Source organism: Bubalus kerabau, chromosome 3 (genome assembly GCF_029407905.1).
Source record: "Bubalus kerabau isolate K-KA32 ecotype Philippines breed swamp buffalo chromosome 3, PCC_UOA_SB_1v2, whole genome shotgun sequence".
Lineage (NCBI taxonomy): Eukaryota > Metazoa > Chordata > Mammalia > Artiodactyla > Bovidae > Bubalus > Bubalus kerabau.
Window position 1 is genome coordinate 6,923,731 of NC_073626.1, and position 19,847 is coordinate 6,943,577.

Consider the following 19,847-nt stretch of genomic DNA (forward strand, 5'->3'; position numbering starts at 1 on the left):
GTCACGACTGAAGCGACTTAGCAGCAGCAGCAGCTACTGTCTTATGGGCCTCCCTGGTGGCTAAGATGGTGAAGAAATGTGCCCACCGTGCAGGAGACTCGGGTTTGATCACTGCCTCGGGAAGATCCCCTGAAGGGAAGGAATGGCAACCCACTCGAATATTCTTATCTGGAGAATCCCATGGACAGAGGAGCCTGGTGGGCTAAAGTCCCTGGGGTCCCAAAGAGTCAGACACGACTGAGTGACTGACACACACACACACTACCATCTTATAACTGTGCTATATAGTGACCTAAGAAATATGCCAATTTCCTGGAGCGCTGGCAAAACTGCCTTTGAGGGTGTATCACACAGTTCCTCACCTTGAGCTCAGTCTTTTGAATGAATGCCTTTCATAGTCCTTGATAAGAACAGTTGTGACATCATGAGACTGGTTTTGAATAAGCATCCTATGAATTGAAATCTGCGGTGTTTCTCTTAGAGGCCGTTACACAGTATTATACTGATGCTCAAAGTTCACGGGGCTGTGCCATCTTTGGATGTTTACAAATTATCACTCTGGCTTGAACATCTCTAGTCTCAGACCTGACCAGGTGTCCAGGTCTCAACTGACTTGGTTCAGTAAATCTAGTCTGATATTTTATTTCCTGGGAGAGTGAGTCACAGTGAGGTGAAACGTGCGGAGAGACCTTCTGGCTGGAGCTGACCCCAAGTCACTTCTCAATTGTTAAGTCCCATTTTCTTATTAGAAATTGCCCTTTGCAGTCTCTTGTTTTGATATACTGTGAAGTCTTTCCCATTGTTTATGATAATTTGGGGCTAAGGTATTTGAGGCATGGAGGCAGGAAACAGCAGCAGATTCCCTCTTTAGATTCAGGGCTGGGTTTCTTTTCAAAGTTCTGTTTCCCATATGTTGTCTGGGAAGGTCCGTGTGACCTGTAGGGCCTCTTCCTGGCGATGTCCCAATGCACTCGTTTCTACTCTTGTGCCAGCTTGCCTGTGGGTGTCAGCCCTGCCGGGAGGTGACCCCAAGCCTGCCACGCTTCAAATACCTCCCTTCTCTTGGCTGCAGTATCGCTATTGTTGGCATATACGAGGGCTGCCTTCATACCTGAACGTGGACTCACAGCAATTGTTAGGTGCCCAATAGCTCAGCATCCCTGAGGGCTAATCTAGAGTGGCAGTTACAGAAACCTACTTAAAGAGGGGAGGAAAAAGGACTGGCAAGGTGGTTGGGGGCAGAGGCATGCAGTGAATTTCAGACAATAGTAGGTTAAGAGTTCACAAAGACTTGCAGGAGGGGGAGTGAATCGACGTTTTTTCAGTTAAGTTGCACCTGAAAGTGGGGTGCGGTTGCTTGCTGCTCAAAAGAAGCGAGGGTGGTGGAAAGGAAGGTTTGCTTTATTTTGGATGCTGACCACGGAGCAGGGAGGGCAGACTTCTGTCCAAAGGAGGACTTTCCCCTACTGACAGCCAGTGGGCAAGAGCTTTCATAAGCTGAGGGAGGGGCTACGGGCAGAAGCAGCACAGTCAACGCTGACAGTTATCTTGAAGTTGGTCATCAGTGGTTGGTTTGTTCCAATTTCCTTGACACCAGTTCTTGGAATTGTGGCAGCTTATGTCATGGCTCGGAGAAGTCAATGGCACCCCACTCCAGTACTCTTGCCTGGAAAATCCCATGGATGGAGGAGCCTGGTAGGCTGCAGTCCATGGGGTCGCGAAGAGTCGGACACGACTGAGCGACTTCACTTTCACATTTCACTTTCATGCATTGGAGAAGGAAACGGCAACCCACTCCAGTGTTCTTGCCTGGAGAATCCCAGGGACGGGGGAGCCTGGTGGGCTGCCGGCTATGGGGTCGCACAGAGTCGGACACCACTGAAGCGACTTAGCAGCAGCAGCATGTCATGACTAGGGTCAAGTAGTTAACTTACCTGAGGTTTCAGTTATCTGTAAGACAGCTCACAGGATATGGCTCAGATATTTATTTATGTATAGCCCTTGAGAAGGAACTAAAGGTCCTTGACTATGCTTAATGACAGCATTATTATTATTTGGTCTGCTTGGACTATTTTCCTTTGTTTCTGCATTTTCTCACTTCTCTGATTCAACTTATTCTTTGGCTAAAGTTTTTCCACAAGGGCAGGCAGAGGACACGGGGTGGGGGGCTGGGCAAGGACCATGGGCAGAGCCCTGCTCCATTTCACAGTGAGTGTTCATCCTAATTGTTAACAAATCAGTGTAAACATTCTGTACATGGCATGCGATACCGTTTTTGTTAATACGGTTTGTGCTGGGTATGTTATGTTCCATAGCACCTCTTTTAATTATGAGAAATAATCATTGTTATCCTCATGTACAGATGAGGAAAATCAGGCTTAGTAGCAGTGGTAGTCGTTCAGTCGTGTCCGTTCTTTGCAACCACATGGACTGTAGCCCGCCAGGCTCCTCTGTCCATGAAATTTCTCCAGGCAAGAATACTGGATCGGGTTGCCATTTCCTTCTCCAGGAGATCTTCCTGACTCAGGGATTGAACCCGGGTCTCCTGTATCACAGGCGGATTCTTTACCATCTGAGCCACCAGGGATGTGCTCAGTTCACACAGCTTGTCCAAGGCAAAGCTGGGATCTGATCCTGGATTTGCGAGCCCTGAAGTTTGAAATGTTTCTCTTGTACCAGGAAAAGGAACAGTCTTGTTTTGTTTTTTTCTTTGCTGTATATCTAAAACAAATTCCCTGCAGAACCCCAGAAAGGTGAAAAGACAAGTTTGGAAGAAAAATGAAGAGAACAGTGAAAGAAAGCCCCACCTGACCACTCTAACCTAGAAATCAGGTTAGCAGGGATATGGAAGAGTGTGTGTGTGTGTGTGTGTGTGTTTGGAGTCACAGGAAGGTGCCCTTGGAGTCACAAGTTCCCTTGCTGGAACCAACTGCCACGACCCACCCAGGCTTTTGTACCTGCTCCCCAAGCCCGCTCTAGACCAGGCTATGGTCTGGCTCTCCCTTCGCGTAGCCAGTGGACCTGGGAAGTACTCTTCAGGGTTCCTCTGCTGCTCACAGAGGCTGGTGGGCAAGACCCATTCAGGCTGACTTTGAACCTAGTCACTGCTAAACGGTAACAAAAAGAACATGAAGAATCTTGAGGACATTGTCTCCCTACAGAATAGAAAAGAAGTCTTCAAAAAAAAAACAAAGCAGAAACATTGGTGCCATGTCTGTTTTTAGCAATTAACAAATACTTATTAAACCCTGCGTGGTACCTGGCACCATTCTGTGAACTGAGGGTGGCTCTGGAAGGAGACAGGTATGACTTTATGGAATTTAAGTTTTGAGATTTGAATGGTTGCGTTATCAGGTTTAGTGACTCTTTAGTTCATCAGGTTTTAGTATATTGAGCTAATCCACCCCCCGGCTCCAACCCCTCAAAATGTTGTGGGTTTTTTTTTTCCCCCGATTATCCGTCCCTGTTTTTAAAAATAAGAAATATATTCAAGAGCTTTAAAATTTTTAAGTTAAATTTTTTTTAACTCTATGAGCCGCCAATAATAATGCTTCCTTGTATTCTTCCAGAGATATTTTATTAAGTTTATAGATAATAAAATTAATTAAACATCATGTGGAAATTAGTACACTTTTTTTTTTTAAGTTCACAAAATACACAGCAAAAAGAAGAATGGCCATTTTTTTAGGCGCCGTATTGCTGACTCATTAGAAAAGTCCTGATGTTGGGAAAGATTGAGGGTAGGAGGAGAACGGGGCAACAGAGGATGAGATGGTTGGATGGCATCTCTGACTCAATGGACATGAGTTTGAGCAAGCTCAGGAGATGGTGAAGGACAGGGAACCCCACAGTGCTGCAATCCATGGGGTCGCAAAGAGTCAGACACGACTTAGCGCCTGGATGACAACAAATTGTGAGTGAGAAACAGGAGTTGACAAGATGTAACCTTTATTTAAATAGATCATATGCAGACATTTAGGAAACTAATTTTCATTTAAAATTTTTTGAAGCATTTTTGATTGTTCACTTGTTTGTTTAATTTTTTGGCCATACCACGGGGCAGCTTAGCTTCCCCACCCATGACTGAACTGGTGCCCCTCGAAGTGGAAGCACAGAGTCTTCAACTCTGGACCGCCTGGAAGTCCCATTATGTATTTTGTTAATATATACATATTTTATTTTTTTTAAATTTTGGCCATGCCATGCAGCTTGCAGGATCTCAGTCCCCTGACCAGGAATTTAACCTGGGCATGAACCCCTAGAGCGCCAGGGAGCTCCCCAACACAGCAGGACTCTCTGACCTGACCCCCCTCCTGCCTTACCCCATCTCTCTCCCCTCACTGCTTCGTACCTAAGGCCTCACACTTCATATTCCAGCAACTACTTGGTCCTACACACTTCTGCGATTTTCCCTTAATTTTTTTTTTTTTTGGTGGCTTTTTATGATGTCTTCTCTGAGCTACCCTTCCTATCATCTCTGACTATTCCTATGCATCCTTTGTAACCCTCCTTGGATGTCACCTCCTCCAGAAGCCGTCCTTGATAACCCACCTCCCAGACAGCTGGTACTCCTATTCGCCCTGCCACGGCTCCCAGCACTAAATTATAACTACCTGCTAAGTGAAAAGCCCCTCTGCCCTTCCTCCTCCTTGTTTGAGTTCCTTTAGGGTGAGGAATGTGATATCCATTTTTATCCTTTCCATCACTACCCCTGCACTGCGACCTATTGCTGTGCCTGAAGAGGGTTTGATGCTTGTGGGTTGGGTCTGGGGAGGGGACGGTTAGGAGACACTGAATACATGCATGTGTATGGCTGAATCATTGCTGTGCGCCTGAAACTATCACGACATTGTTAATCAGCTATCAAAGTCTGAAAAAAAAGTTCAGAGAGTGATGTCCCCTACCTGAGGTGGGGAGGAGTAATTTTTGATAGTAAGAATCAGAGAAACAGTGGGTAGGCTTGAAGGTATAATTCCATAAGAGCTAGGCCAAGAAGTGATACCAGTAAAGAGAGAGATAACCAGTCCTTGTGGAATTTTAAGAGTTTCAGCTGGAATGTTAATAGGGCAGAATCGTTGCTTAGAAAACTGATTCCCAGGGACTTCCCTGATGGTCCAGTGGTTAAGACTCCATGCTTCCACTATAAAGGGTGCGGGTTCGATCCTTGGTCAGGGAGCTAAGAGCTGAGTGGTCCAATAAACAAACGAAAACTGGTTCCCAGGTAGCCAGCTGGGCCCGCGCAGTCTCCTCTGATGCCCGGAGCGAGCACCAGTTCCCTAGGTGGGCACTGCCACCTGGTTCCTGTCTTACTTGCCCTCAGTCTGAGTATCTCCCACAGCTTGGCACTTACCCAGCCCTGTGGTTTGTCTCCCACTTGGCTACTCCCGGTTCACAGAGTGGGCTTCTTCTGTCTGAATCTGACCCAGAGTACCCCTTTGGGGCTTTCCTGGTGGCTCAGATAGTAAAGAACGTGCCTGCAATGCAGGAGACCCAGGTTCAATCCTTGGGTCGGAAAGATCCCCTGGAGAAGCGAATGGCTACCCACTCCACTATTCTTGCCTGGAGAATCCCATGGACAGAGGAGCCTGGCGGGCTACAGTCCATGGGGTCGAAAAAAGTTGGACGTGACTGAGCAACAAACACCTTCACCTTCAACCCTTAGCTACTGGCTTGGAAAAAACAGGAGCATAAGGAAATGAAAGGTTAAAGGAAAAACAACAATAGAAACTTGAGAAGCGTTTCTCCAGGTGTAGCTCTCAACAAATGTAAACACTGAGCTCTTGGGAAGGTATGTGTTCTCTCTGGAAAGGTTACCCCAACCTTAAATCTGGGCGTGGCTGGATCAACCCCCAGGCTTTTTCAAAGTACGCATTGTGTTCTCTGAACATCAGTCTAAATTTAGAGTTCGGTTTCTGTTGCCACAAAGGATGCATTCAGTCATGTTGATCGTACCATTGACTGAGAATGATGAACATAATCGGACTGGAAGAATCCTGTTTTAATGAACATTATTAGAACGTTCAGGCTTATACTTGAGTTATTTTTTCGTGCCTGAATGACAGTCCACAGTGACACCTATTTTGTTGACATGGAGGTAAATTCAGATTGAAGGAGAAATGACACTAAACAGATCCTTTCCTTGGGTTCCTATCCGCTGAGCAGAGTTTTCACATGACATCCTTTCTGTATGGCCAGATAATGTTAAATACACATAATACAATTGGACATGATTTTCACAGTATTGTATTAGGGCGGCAAGCCTGTTTTGCTTGTTTTGTCTCTTTGGTAAATGTAGGCGATTCTTGGGGAAGTAATTTGAGGTCAGAGAAGGTTACGCTATATCCTGGCTCTTGAGAATCTAGATGTCAGCCTGGCCCCTGGTAGAGAAACCTTAGACAGGTTACAGAGTATTCACGTAATTAAACTATACTAACCCGGTGGCTCAGTGGTAAAGAGCCCGCCTGCCAATGCAGGAGACGAGGGTTCAATCCCTGGGTCGGGAAGATCTCCTGGAGTGGCCACCCACTCCAGTATTCTTGCCTGGGAAACCCCATGGACAGAAGAGCCTAGTGGGCTACAGTCCATGGGGTCGACCTAGCAACTAAACAAAAAAGACAGAACTATACTGAAGCCGTAGCCATTTGAAGGCATTTATTTATGATGCCTCTGGCCATCGGTTGTGCTGTATAACACTTGGATCATTTTCTTTAAAAAAAATAAATTTATTTCTTGGTTTTTGGCTGCATGTGGTCTGTGTTGCTGGGGGCTTTCTCTAGTTGTGGCGGACAGGGGCTCCTCCCTGTTGCGGTGCGAGGCCCTCTCACTCCGGTGGCTTCTCCTGTTGCGGAGCACCGGCTTTAGGGCCTGGGGGCTTCCGCAGCTGCGGAGCACGGACTCAAGTTGCCCCATGGTGTGTGGAATCTTCCCAAACCAGGGATCAAACCTTTGCTCCCTGCATTGGCAGACTGATTCTTGACCACTGAACCCCCAGGGAAGTTCCTGGGTCATCCTCTTCACTGGGGAATCTGTGCCCAATGATTTCCCCACCCATCCTGTGATGGAAATAATCTGGAAATACTGCTCTTAATTAACTTTTAATCCCTAATTCCTAGAACAACATTATATAAAACAAGAAAAAATGGGTTATCATATATATACACATTTAATTATGTACAGATACCATTCCTAAATATCCAGTAAGCTGAACTTAACATGACTTTAAGTCGTGCAGAAAGGATTAATGTCTTGCTTTAGACCCAGCAAGGCCATTTTTTTTGCAACTTTCATTCCACTTCAATCAATTTTCTACCGACTGTCTGAAATTAATCTTTTCAGAAGAACCAAGGTTTTAGGTTTTATGTATTTTTGGCCACGCTGTGTGTCTTTCGGGATCTTTAGTTCCCTGAGCAGAGATCAAACAGTGTTTGGTGTAATAGAAGTGCAGAATCCCAACCATTGGACCACCGGGAAGTCCTTCAGTGACTCTTTAAAACAGTAAAATGTTCGTTGCATGTCAGAGTCATAACAGATACATATAATCGGTGTCTACAGATCTCGTTGTCATCTAGATCTCTACTCTCTCTGAACCACAGCAATGGCATCTCCTGATATCTCCCCTCGAGTGCACGCAATACTATGAAAAGGCTTTGGAACCAGATAAGTGCAGGTTAGATATTGGCTCCCATTACCTGCTAACTGTGTGATACTGGTCTTGGTCTACGCTGTCTCAGTTAACCCATCTGTGATGGTGGGAGTAATAAATTTAGTCTCAGAAGTTATGAATATTAGATAAGATAATGTATATAGTGTAGTGGTTCCCAGACAGAGCATGCTTCAGAAGCCCGGTGGAGCCCATTAAAACACGGATTGCCGGCCCCTAGCGCCAGGATTTCCAGTCCAGTAGGACTGGAGCGGGGTCCAGAATTTGTAGTTCTAACAAGTTGTGGGGGGTACTGATGCTGGAAGCCCCCCTTGAGAACTGTTGGCACGGCCCTTTTACAGAGTAGCACATAGATTTGCAGCAAATGTTGGTTCTGTTTATTTCCATCGCCTTAACAGAGAAAAAAAGGTAATCACCAGTAAAAATGAAAGTGAGTTTATATAAGGCAAAACTTTACAGTTTTGGTTGCTTAGGGTGGCTGTTGTAAAAGTGGTGTGGAAATGACTGATGCTTGGAAAGGACTCATGTTGAAGAAATATCCTGGGCTTTGGGGTGAGACAAACTGATGATGAATTTTGGCTCTGTCCTTAGTAACTTTGTGACCATGGGTGGTGGTATTTAGTCACTAAGTCATATCTGACTCTTTGTGACCCCAGGGACTGTAGCCCACCAGGCTCCTCTGTCCATGGGATTTCCCAGGCAAGATAATTGGAGTGGGTTGCTATATGCTTCTTCAGAGTATCTTCCTGACCCAGGGATCAAAACCTGGGTCTCCTGCATTGACAAGTGAATTCTTTACCACTGAGCCGCCTGAGAAGCCTGACCACGGATACCCAAACTTTAAACTCCTCATCTGTTTAAACTCACAGTAATGATGGCTACTTAGTAAAGCTGATTTGAGAACTGAGTGAAAAAAATTGGGTGTAAACTGAGAGGTGAAGTGTTTTTCTATTTGTTAATACAAATACGTATTAAGAAAACCTAAATATGGCGTAGAATTCCCAAACTAATGAGATCCTCAAGGAAGGTGTTAAATTAAACCCGTTTAAATCTCTTTTCGCTATGAAAAGATGTCTGCACCATGGCCCCAAAACCATGTAAAACTACATGTAAGTTCATCCAAAGAGAAATAGGAGGAACTATAAGAAAACTTAAGCAGTTTAACATGTTAGGATGCGGATTTTTTATAATTTTGATTTCCCTGAATGTTATTGGTATAATTTCTGAAACTACAGAAAAGTCTCACTTAGTTCTTACAGTAATACTGTGAAGTATGTTCTCATATCCATGAGAAGAGTGTTTCCTTAAAGATGCAAAGGATGTTAGTATCTTCAGGACTTTTTCTGAGATCACATCACATGAAAGGAACAGGAGCTGGGATTAATAGGATTGTTTTATTCTCTTAAACCTTATCATGTACAGAGATGTCAGTTTAGAATAAATATAATTTCTTGGAAAAGGAAATCGACATAGCCAAGACTTGAAAGAAATTGGAGTTGTTTTTTTTCCCCCAGTCAATCTGTATAGGTTTCTGTGCATTCAGCCACATCCTTCTCATTTCCATGTTCGACTTCCTGGATGTTAAAACAAATTATTGCTCCTCCTAGCTACTTACCAGGGACCACTGTAAAATTCTATCGTGTGTGTGTGTGTGTGTGTGCGTGTGTGCGTGCTAAGTCGCTCAGTTGTGTCTGACCCTCGGCAACCCTATGGACTGATTGGCTGTGTTAGACTATATCTGCCTCTGGGTGACCCACCAGGCTCCTCTGTCCATGGGATTCTCGAGGCAAGAATACTGGAGTAGGTTGCTGTGCCCTCCTCTAACACTCTATTAGAGATTTACAAACGCACACAATCGGATGCAGAATGGTACAGTCATCCTTATGTGCCCATCAGCCAGTCTCAAACTGAATTTATTATAAGCACACGTTCTTTAATCTTTAGGAGCAATATGTTTGTTAAAATGCTCATTTTGGCCTTCCTCTTCCTGTAGGGAACGTGGGAGGAGTTTGTTACTAAGAGTAGGAATTGCTTAGTGGGGGTACACTGTTCCATGTGCAGTTTTTAGAGGTAATTTTTTCCATCTCTTCTAGCTACTGAATATTCTGCTTCCTTTATATAGGAGGGAAAAAAGACATTAACAGTCTAACTATTTTATGAATCCCCTTTGGAATTGCCTTGGGGAGTTTCCTGTTGGACCAATGGTTTTTCCTGTTGGTCCAGTGGTTAGGTCGCCAAGATCTCACTGCCGAGGGCTCCAGGTTCGATCCCTGGTCAGGGAACTAAGATCCCGCAAGCCACATGATGTGGCCCAAGACAAAAGCAAACAAGAAACAATGCCTGGGTTCAATCTCTGACTGGGGAACTGAGATCCCACAAGTTGCATGGTGCAGCCAAAGGGAAGAAAAAAAAAACCAGCAAATAACAGCATGTAGTTATGTCATTGTGCTTTTGTTACTTTTGGCTTGACAGTGTCTGTGATTCAGAATAAATATTAGGAACATTGTGAACTTAATTGGAAGAATAAGAATAACCCAAACTGTATCCACTTCTTTTTCAGAAACACAAAAAGGAAGAGAAGCTTCTTTTTCAGAAACACATGTGACAGACTCACAAAGCTTCCTATCATGAGTCCTTGCAATCCATTAGATCATCTGAGGACTTTATACTGTTTATGTCACAATATCCCAATAGGATCTCTTATCAGAAGTCATACAGAAGAGGATTTGTCTAGATTTGTAGATGGCTCAAGGGTTTATCTTTTCCTGTAAAGTGAACATATTAGTCACTGGTCTCTATCCACAATTCAGAGTTACTAAAATATTGAAATAACTGTTGCACAAATGGAAACAGCAGTATTCAAGTGCTTTAAAGTAAGCTCTCCACACCTGAAAACGAAAAGCTCAAAATTGGCACTTTGATCCCTAAAATGACCCTGAGCAGAGGAGAAGGGGGCAAGGAACTGAGGGGGCCAACATTTCTCTGAAGTCTCAGGTTTTGTTTTATAAATTTATGTACACATCACATTCCCACCCCTTCTAGAACTTTCTTAAATTTCTAATTGAAATATATTACACAGTGTATGGGGCTTTGCTGGTAGCTTAGGTGGTAAAGAATCACCTGCAATGTGGGAGACCTGGGTTCCATCTCTGTGTCAGGAAGATTCCCCTGGAGGAGGGCATGGCAACCCACTCCAGTATTCTTGCCTGGAGAATGCCCATGGACAGAGCAGCCTGGTAGGCTACAGTCCATGGCGTTGCAAAGAGCAGGACATAACTGAGCGACTAAGCACAGCATATACAGTGTATATGTACACTGTATACATGTTGATGTATAGCAGAAAACAGCACAATATTGTAATTAGCCTTCAATTAAAAATAAATAAATTTTGAAAAAAGAAATATACATACAGGAAACCCAACGTATCAGAATTGAAATGACTGAATTTTCAAACTGATCCTCACCTGAGTAACCAGTACAAGAGCCCACACTCCTACAAATACTCCAGGAATCCCCCAGTACTCTCTTCAAGAGCAACAATCATCTTGACCCTCTAGTTTTGCTGCTTTTGTGTCATCAGAGAGCTTCTAATTGTAGCCTAGTGCTTTTCATCCAAATGTTCAGGTTAAATAGATTCTTTCAAGAAGAAATGCTCAGGCCACACTGTGATTTCGTGTGTTTCTAAAAACTGCTGAAAATTCCATGGGTTGGGGGTGAGGGGCGGGAGTGGGCTGGGATACCCACATGTGCCAGGTACAACCTAGGACCCTCTCTCCCATGTTTCTTCTCTTTTTAATTTTTTTTTAAAAAAGTTTCTCATATTTGCAGAACAGTCTAAGCAGAAGTAGTTCTGTGGTTCTATATAAAAGGTTAGGCTTGTTGTAGATAGGCAGTTAGTTCCCAGAATTAGCAACCTATATATACCCCAGTGCGTGCAGCACCAAATGGAATTTACCACTGACCTTCAACTCCTTCAGACTTGTCTCGGGTTGTAGATAGGGTTTAAAATTAGACAACAGCCCTAAGCAAGCATGGTTTTTATTTGGCCGCTTTTACATGGACTTGGAGGCAAGGCTTTACAACTTAGGAATGCATTCTTGATTTACATCCAACTGGGTGTAACCTGGTGCCTTGTTTTGAAGATGAGGTAGGCACTGCAGGCAGGGCAAGATGAAAATTCGTCTAATGGGTTCATTAAGGGCCTTTCCCCAGACAGGAGACAAAGCAGCGCAGGGCGTGCTACGTTCTGTTGATTCTAACAAGGAAAGGCCTGGCCATGAAATAGCTTTCAGTGTAATGGAGTGCGAAGGACAATCAGTACTGTAAATACTTTTATTTGAAGTGAAGTGAAGTCACTCGGTCGTGTCCGACTTTTTGCGACCCCATGGACTGTGGTCTACCAGGCTCCTCCGTCCATGGGATTTTCCAGGCAAGAGTACTGGAGTGGGTGGCCATTGCCTTCTCCAGGGGATCTTCCCGACCCAGGGATCAAACCCGGGTCTCCCGCATTGTAGGCAGATGCTTTACCACCTGCGCCACCAGGAAAGTCTATTTATTTGAAACAGTCACATAAAACTAGGAGATGCCACTTGAAATGCAAATGCCTAATTTAACCTGTGAACAAACACATCTAAACGAATAGATTACAGGAAAAACATTACTTGATGTTCACATGCTGCAAATAACAATGCTTCATCCTAAGGAAACAGGTGTTTGGACTGATGAACCTATGAAAGTGGTGAACATTTGTACATAAGGGATGCCCAAACTCATTTTAGGAAACCCAGTCCATACTTCTCAGTGGTAAAGACCACTTATGATAGGGTTAGGGTACAATTTATATTTGGTAGAGTTTTGTCAGCTAGTTGGGGGCATCGCAGGTGGGGCAATCAGTGACGAATAATCTGCCCACCAACGTCGGACATGCAGGAGACTCAGGTTTACTCCTTGGATCGGGAATCCCCTGAAGGAAGAAATGGCAACCTACTCCAGTATTCTTGTCTGGAAAATTCCATGGACGGAGGAGCCTTGGCAGGCTACACAGTCTATGGGGTCGAAAGAGTCAGACACGACTGGGCGACTGAGCACACACACAGCCAGCTAGTTCATAGCTATGCCAGTCTTAAGGTGATGTGGAAGTATTTATTGGTGCAAAAAATGCTTCATGAAATGTTTTCTTAGTGATTGTTACTTGTAAGATTTTGTAGTGTTTGGGATCTTTTTTAACTTTCATTTTTGTTTTTTGTACTTTTATAAGTCATTTGAATCCATTCAAATAAAGTGTTTGATTTTTCACAAATTATAGAATAATATTTTTAAGAGAAAAAAAGTCAAGATTCATGAGGTAAATGTGCCAGGATACTTAACACTAGTTAAATTGGGGAAGTTGGGGGGGAAAAGGAAAAAAAAAAACAGTTGGTCTCTTCTTTGAACTTCTCTGTATTTTTAAAATCTTCAAAACTTAAGGTTGCTTTATTTGTTGAAAAATAAAATCTCCCTTTACTAAGGGATACTATTTGGTGTTTTAAAAGCTGAAAAATATTATCCCTATAAAGGAATGCTCAATGCATTAAATAGCCTATGGAAAACAGAGCTACTCAAACCTGGCTACACATTATAATCATATACAGCATTTTAAAAAATTCCAGTGTCTGGGCCTCACGCCTGACCAATTAATTCAGAATACCTAGGAGATGGGGCACAGTTATTGGTACTTTTCTAAAAGTTCCACAGAGGATTCCAATGTGTAGCCAGAATGGAGAATACTGATACAGATGAAGGCTGGACTTAGAGGTAAAAACTGAAGGATGGAACTGATTGTCTTGTGGACTTGGCCCACATTCATTCTCTGCCATTTTACCTGACAGCTACTTTTGTAAAAAGTCAGTTAAGGTTTTGCTAGGAGGAAAAGAACTTCCAAAACGTAGTAGCTTGAAGAAGTTTCCTGTGTCTTCTGTGAGGACTTCTGACCGGGGCCTGTTCCACCAGGACTGGTAGGGCTTGGATGGACCTTCACTTGCAGAACCTGATCTTCTAACCCCACGGCCCCTCATTCCCTAGTGGGTTCAGCAGGGCTGTTTCACTTGGTGACCTCAGGGAGGGTCACCCTAATCGAGTACTTTCCTAAGTCTCTGCTTGAATCATGTTTGCTAATGTCCCATCAGTCAAAGCAGGTCCCGTGGCCAAGCCACGGGAGAGACTGGAGTGTGGAGAAACATTCTCTACCTTTGAATGGAAAAGTTGCAAAATCATAGTGAATGAAGGCATGTATATAGCAATGGAATGAATTTGTGCCCATTTTTGGCAATTGACCATAACAAATTAAAATGCATCCCTTTTTTAGTGAAAGCACTTGATAAAGCAAGATATTTACTAGGATCTTTTTTAAAAAATTCTTTTTGAGGGGGCTTCCCAAGCGGTCCAGTAGTTAAGACTCTGCATTTCCATTTGAGGCGGGAGCAGAGGGTTTGATGCCTGATCAGGGAACTAAGATTCCACGTGTTGTGGCGCAGTCCAGAAAAAAATTATTTTTTTAGTTAATTTTGGGAAAGTACCTTTAACTTGCATTACAAAAGAAATTTAATGGTAATTAAGGAATTTCTAAAACAGTTTAGAAATTAGGAGATTAGAATTAGGAAATTTAGAAATTAGGAAAATCCAGAAAATTACAAAGACTAAAATAAAAATCATCAACAGAAGTATTCAGAGATACTATTTTAGCACATTTCTTTCAGTATTTGTTTTCATATAAAAACATCTATTTTATGTGTTTTTATAACTGGCTCCCTTCATTTAATAGTATGTCCTAGTTTTCCTGTGCCCTGAAGAATTCTTCACCATAATTTATAATAGCTCAGGAATATGCCATCATGTGAATGCAATATCATTTATTTAGCAAAACTTCCAATTAGGGGTTTTTAGGAGGTATTATCAGTAATAATAGTTCATTGTTTTATTAATAAAATTGGTCATTAATGATGACTGAATCTCAGCAGTAATTAAGTCCCAAGTACCATTCAGGGTGTTTTAAGTATATTACACACTTTACAACAACTCCATGAGGTGTAGGGAATTTTTTTTTCCCCAAAGTTTTTATTTTGTATTGGAGTATAGCCCGTTAACAATGCTGTGGTAGTTTCAGGGGAAAGTGGAAGGGATTCAGCCATACATATACATGGATCCATTTCCCCCCAAACCTTCCTCCTATCCAGACTCTGTAGGAACTGTTTTGACACTCCTTTAGAGTTAGAGAAACCAAAGAACAGAGAGGTTAGGTAATCTATCAGAGGTCCCACAATTAATAATTGGTCCAGCAGGGACTTGAACCCAGGCAATATTGTTTGAGAGTCTTTCCTTTTAACTATTATATTACATTGCCTCTCAAATAAGAATTTAGAAAGAACTTCTTTAGGACAAATTGCAGTACACTGAACTGAGTCAAAGTATATGCAAGGGTTTATTTGTTTTTTGTATTAATTAATTAATTTTTTTTTGTCTCTTCTGGGTCTTCGTTGCTGACCCAGGGCTTTCTCTTGTGGTGGTGCCTGGGTTTCTCATTGCAGTGGCTTCTGTTGTGGAGCACAGGCTCTAGGTGCACGGGTTTTAGGAGTTCGGCACGTGGGCTCAGCTGCTCCTTTGTGTGTGGAATCTTCCTGGACCAGAGATTGACTCATGTCTGCTGCATTGGTAGGCAGACTCCCAACCACTGGACCACCAGGGAAGTCTGTATGTAGGTCTTTGAAGGGTTTTGATAGAAAGTGTCATATTCCTCCCCCCCAAATTGGTCCAGTTGCACTCCCACTGGCAAGTCTGAGATTCTCATTTCCCTACACCTGCTCCACCACCAGGTATTCAGTTCAGTTCAGTTTAGTCACTCAGTCATGTCCGACTCTTTGCGACCCCATGGGCTACAGCACAACAGGCCTCCCTGTCCATCGCCAACTCCCAGAGCCTACTCAAACTCATGTTCATCGAGTCGGTGATGCCATCCAACCATGTCATCCTCTGTCGTCCCCTTCTCCTCCTCCCTTCAATCTTTCCTAGCATCAGGGTCTTTTCAATACCACTAGGTATTATCACTTTCTAAATCTTTGCCAGTTCCATATAAAATGATGAGAGGGGCAGGGAATATATAGGAAATCTAGGTACCTTCTACTCAGTTTTTTGCTGTGAATCTACAGCTGCTCTAAACAAAAAGTCTATGAAAAAATTATTTTCTTAAGAGAGGCTATCTTAAGATTTAAATTTTACTAACTTTAGTTTCTAGCAAGCATGAGCTTCTTTTTTTTTAAAATTGATACATAACTGACATAGAACAGTTTCAAATGTATAAGATAATGATACGAAATTTGTACATACTGTGAAATGACGATCACAATGTCTTGTTAACATCTGTCCCCACCACCATAGTTACAAATTTTTCTTTCCTTAAGATGAGAACTTTTAAGATTCTCTCCTAGCAACTTCCAAATAGGCACTGCAGTGTTAATAACTACAGTCATCGTGCTGTACTTTACAGCCCCATGAATTATTTTGAGCTTGTTTTCTTTTATTAGATATTTGCATAAGCCATGGTACAGAGAATAACGTGAAAATGGAAGGCCAATTTGGGAATTCCCGAAAGCCTGGTAGGACAGCTGGGTGTGTATGGATGGTGATGAAAGGTGACGTGGGCAGTGTTGAAAGGTGATGTCATGGACAGTGATGAAAGGGGAGGCCTGGAAACTCAGTGTCGCAAACTCCACGTCCACAGGGCCAGGCAGACAGGGTGAGCTGGTGAAACACGGTGGGGGAGCAGGGTAGCTGGAGAGCTCCAGGCTAGATAACACTCTCGTGACTTGTGGACAGTGGACTCTTGGCAGTCCAGACTGTCGTGGGAACTTTTCTTTTTTGCGGTGTCCCACTCCCCTTCAGTGGGGGTCAAACCAAACAGGTCTCCCAATCAGATATGGTTTCTGGGCTACCCGTCTGCTGCATAGAGTCTGTAGACATGACTGCAAAGATCCTCTTGTGCCATGCTCAACACACTGGTGTCTTCCTGGCTCGAATGTAACCTAGAGCAGCAAACCGCTGGACCTGGCCAGGGTCACGGTTCTGAGGTGCTAGCTGGGGCAGTTGATTCGTGACAGCATGGAGCAAAAGAAAAAAGCACCGATTTACACTCATGTGTTTGTGGCAAGAGGTCACTTTGAACTGGGTCCTGAGGAGCAGAAGCAGCAACGTAAAATGAGATACGGGGCGAGGAGTCAGAGTTCTAGGGGCAATGGGCACCCGTGGGAGGGATCTGGGATGACGGCAAGCCTGAATTTGTCATTTGTCCGAGGGTGAGTTGGGGGACAGGCACCACAAAGCACTAGAAGAAGCAGACGCAGGGCAGAGGATTCAAAGGAATCCCACATACCCCAGACAGGAAGGCCGCAAGGTCAACGCTAATTATAGGAAAAGCCATTTGCTGGTATGGCCGACAAAGTGGGCAGACTGGAGGCAGAGAGACTGGTTTACGGGCAATTAAAATAGTCTTGGTGAGCGGACAGTGCTAGCCAGGAAAATGATGCTCTGAAAAGCCAGGTAAGGCTTGAAGAACTGCTGGTAGATGAGAAATCAGTCAGGGGCTCACCTGAAAACCAGTTCTGGACTTATGGTGGTGATCATTTTGCAATATATACAAGTATCGAGTCACTATGTCGTACACCCAAAACTAGTATAATGTTATATGGCAATTGTACTTCAATTTAGGAAAAGAAAACAGAAACTCTGGGAAATAGAAGACTTTAGTTTTATTTTAAGCACTCTGGAAAGTTTTGATATATTCTGAAGTTTGGAAACATCAAATTCTTTTCTTTCTTCCTCGTCTTCCTTCTTTCCTTCCCCTCACTCAACGGTGTACAGAGTATTTGCTAGTTATTTGGGCACGTGTCTGAGGGTGCTGTGCTGTGCTATGTTCAGTCATGTCCAATTCTTTGTGAGTCCATGGACTATAGCCCGCCAGGCTCCTCTGTCCATGGAATTCTCCAGGGAAGAATACTGGAGTGGGTTGCCATGCCCTCCTCCAGGGGATCTTCCGAACCCAGGGACCAAACCTGGGTCTCCCGCATTGCAGATGGTTTCTTTCCTGTGTGAGCCACCTGTCTGAGGGTAGATCTATCAAAGACAGCGTTCTGATGTTTGTTTAGATGTTCTGGTATTTCTGGGACACCTAATAAAAGTCTCACTTGAGAGTACTTCCCTCTTGTTCATGTCAGAAGTCCACCTTGCTTGACCCAGCTCCCCCAGAGGACACTCTTATCACTCTGAGTGAATAGTTTGTCAGCCAACATGGGCACCCTATAATTCAAGGTTTGTCTTCTAGGTGCTTTCATGAGACGTTCAACAAAAAACTCCACCCCTTTCATTGTGGCCATTCAATCTCAAACTTTCATGAAACATCATCAGAATGAATTTGTTGATCATTTCCTACTTTACTCACAAACCTGCATGCTCTCAAGAAAACAGAGTAACTTGAGGACAGGTATAATACAAAGAAAAAAGAATGATCATCTTTCAGCTGCTTGAGCTCTGAGATCCTGAAGAGAGAGGGTTCCTTAAATAGAACTAGAGAAATATGCCACAGAAGAGTCCATACAAATCTAATCCAGTGGCTCTTCATTTCAGCATTTCTTTCTTTTCTCCATTGAATTAGCATAATACTGCACTAAAGTCAAGCCAATCAGATAAAAGGAAACTTCTTTCTCTTTGACATATTAAAAAGTATGACATATACCCACACAGATCAAACTCTTCAAAAGAAAATACAGAGAGGAGACGCTGAAAGACTAGTTATTTATCCAAGTTTATTCTTGGAGAGCTGGAGTTCAGAAACTCTGAACTCTGTGCCCCTGGAAGCAATACTCTGTCGAAGAGAAATCATTCTTAAAGTGTGATTTTTAAAAATTCTCTTCATTCCCTCTTGGCATACTTGTGGGGCAGCCTTAGGAACGGTTCCGTTCTTGCCTCTCCTTACACCCTTGAGCTGTTTTTACCTCCAGACAATGACTGTGGAGTCGCTTTCTAGGCAAGGGACAAGTGAGTGGCTCAGGGGTCATCATGAGTGGAGGATATTGAAGGCTGTCTTGGTTTTAGTGAAGAGAAGAAGGAAAAGTTGTCTGAAAGTTGTGAAAGGCAGGCCTTCACTGCCACAGAGAAATCTGCCGTAATAACAGGGGTGTTTGACAAGAGCTAAAGCCCTTGTGGCTCAGAGGTTAAAGCGTCTGCCTGGAGTACGGGAGACCCGGGTTCGATCCCTGGGTCGGGAAGATCCCCTGGAGAAGGAAATGGCACCCCACTCCAGTACTCTTGCCTGGAGAATCCCATGGAGGGAGGAGCCTGGTAGGCTACAGTCCATGGGGTCACAAAGAGTCGGACACGACTGAGTGACCTCACTTTCACTTTTCACTTTCAAAGATGATAAACGGACAGAGAACAATGGAAGCAAAGGGTCGGGGGATCAAGGTCAGTCTTGAGGTCATGAATGCACTGAAACCTGAACTGTTCTCTGGTGTTGCCCAAGATTGTCTGCTTCTAAAAAACACTGCACACTGCACTGAACTTTCCTGTTCGTCACTGGAAGATTGTCCAGGAAACACTCTTGACTAGAGGAATCTGGTCTGCTAATAGAAATATCAATACAACCCATAAGGGAAAAGGATCTAGAAAAGAAAACTGATTCCTGGGTCGGGAAGATCCACTGGAGAACAGATGGGCTATCCACTCCAGTATTCTTGGGCTTCCCTGGTGGCTCAGCTGGTAAAGAATCCTCCTGCAATGTGGGAAACTTGGGTTCAATCTCTGGGTTGGGAAGATTCCCTGGAGAAGGGAACAGCTACCCACTCCAGTTTTCTGGCCTGGAGAATTCCACAGACTATACAGTCCATGGGGTCGCAAAGAGTTAGACACGACTGAGCAACTTTCACTTTCACTTTCATACATATATATAACTGAATCACTGTAAATCAACCTCAAAAAATAAAGTATAAAAAAATCAGTACATATAAACCTTTCTGGATATGCTAGGCCAAAGCATCAGTATCAGTAAATATAAACCCAGGCTTCCCTGGTGGTCCAGCAGTTAAGAATTTGCCTTGCAACGTAGCGGATACCAGTTCCATCTCTGGTCCTGGAGGATCCCACATGCCGCAGGGTAACTGACCCG

The 19,847-nt window shown here is 43.6% G+C and overlaps 2 protein-coding genes across 4 annotated transcripts in view; both read left to right on the forward strand.

Moving 5' to 3' along the window:
* PAK1IP1 (PAK1 interacting protein 1) overlaps window positions 1-19,847 on the forward strand; it is a 228,748-nt gene that overhangs the window by 159,052 nt on the left and 49,849 nt on the right. The gene's annotated exons all lie outside the window — the stretch shown is intronic.
* The window catches only part of LOC129645415 (N-acetyllactosaminide beta-1,6-N-acetylglucosaminyl-transferase-like), a 93,295-nt gene that overhangs the window by 56,080 nt on the left and 17,368 nt on the right, over window positions 1-19,847 (forward strand). The gene's annotated exons all lie outside the window — the stretch shown is intronic.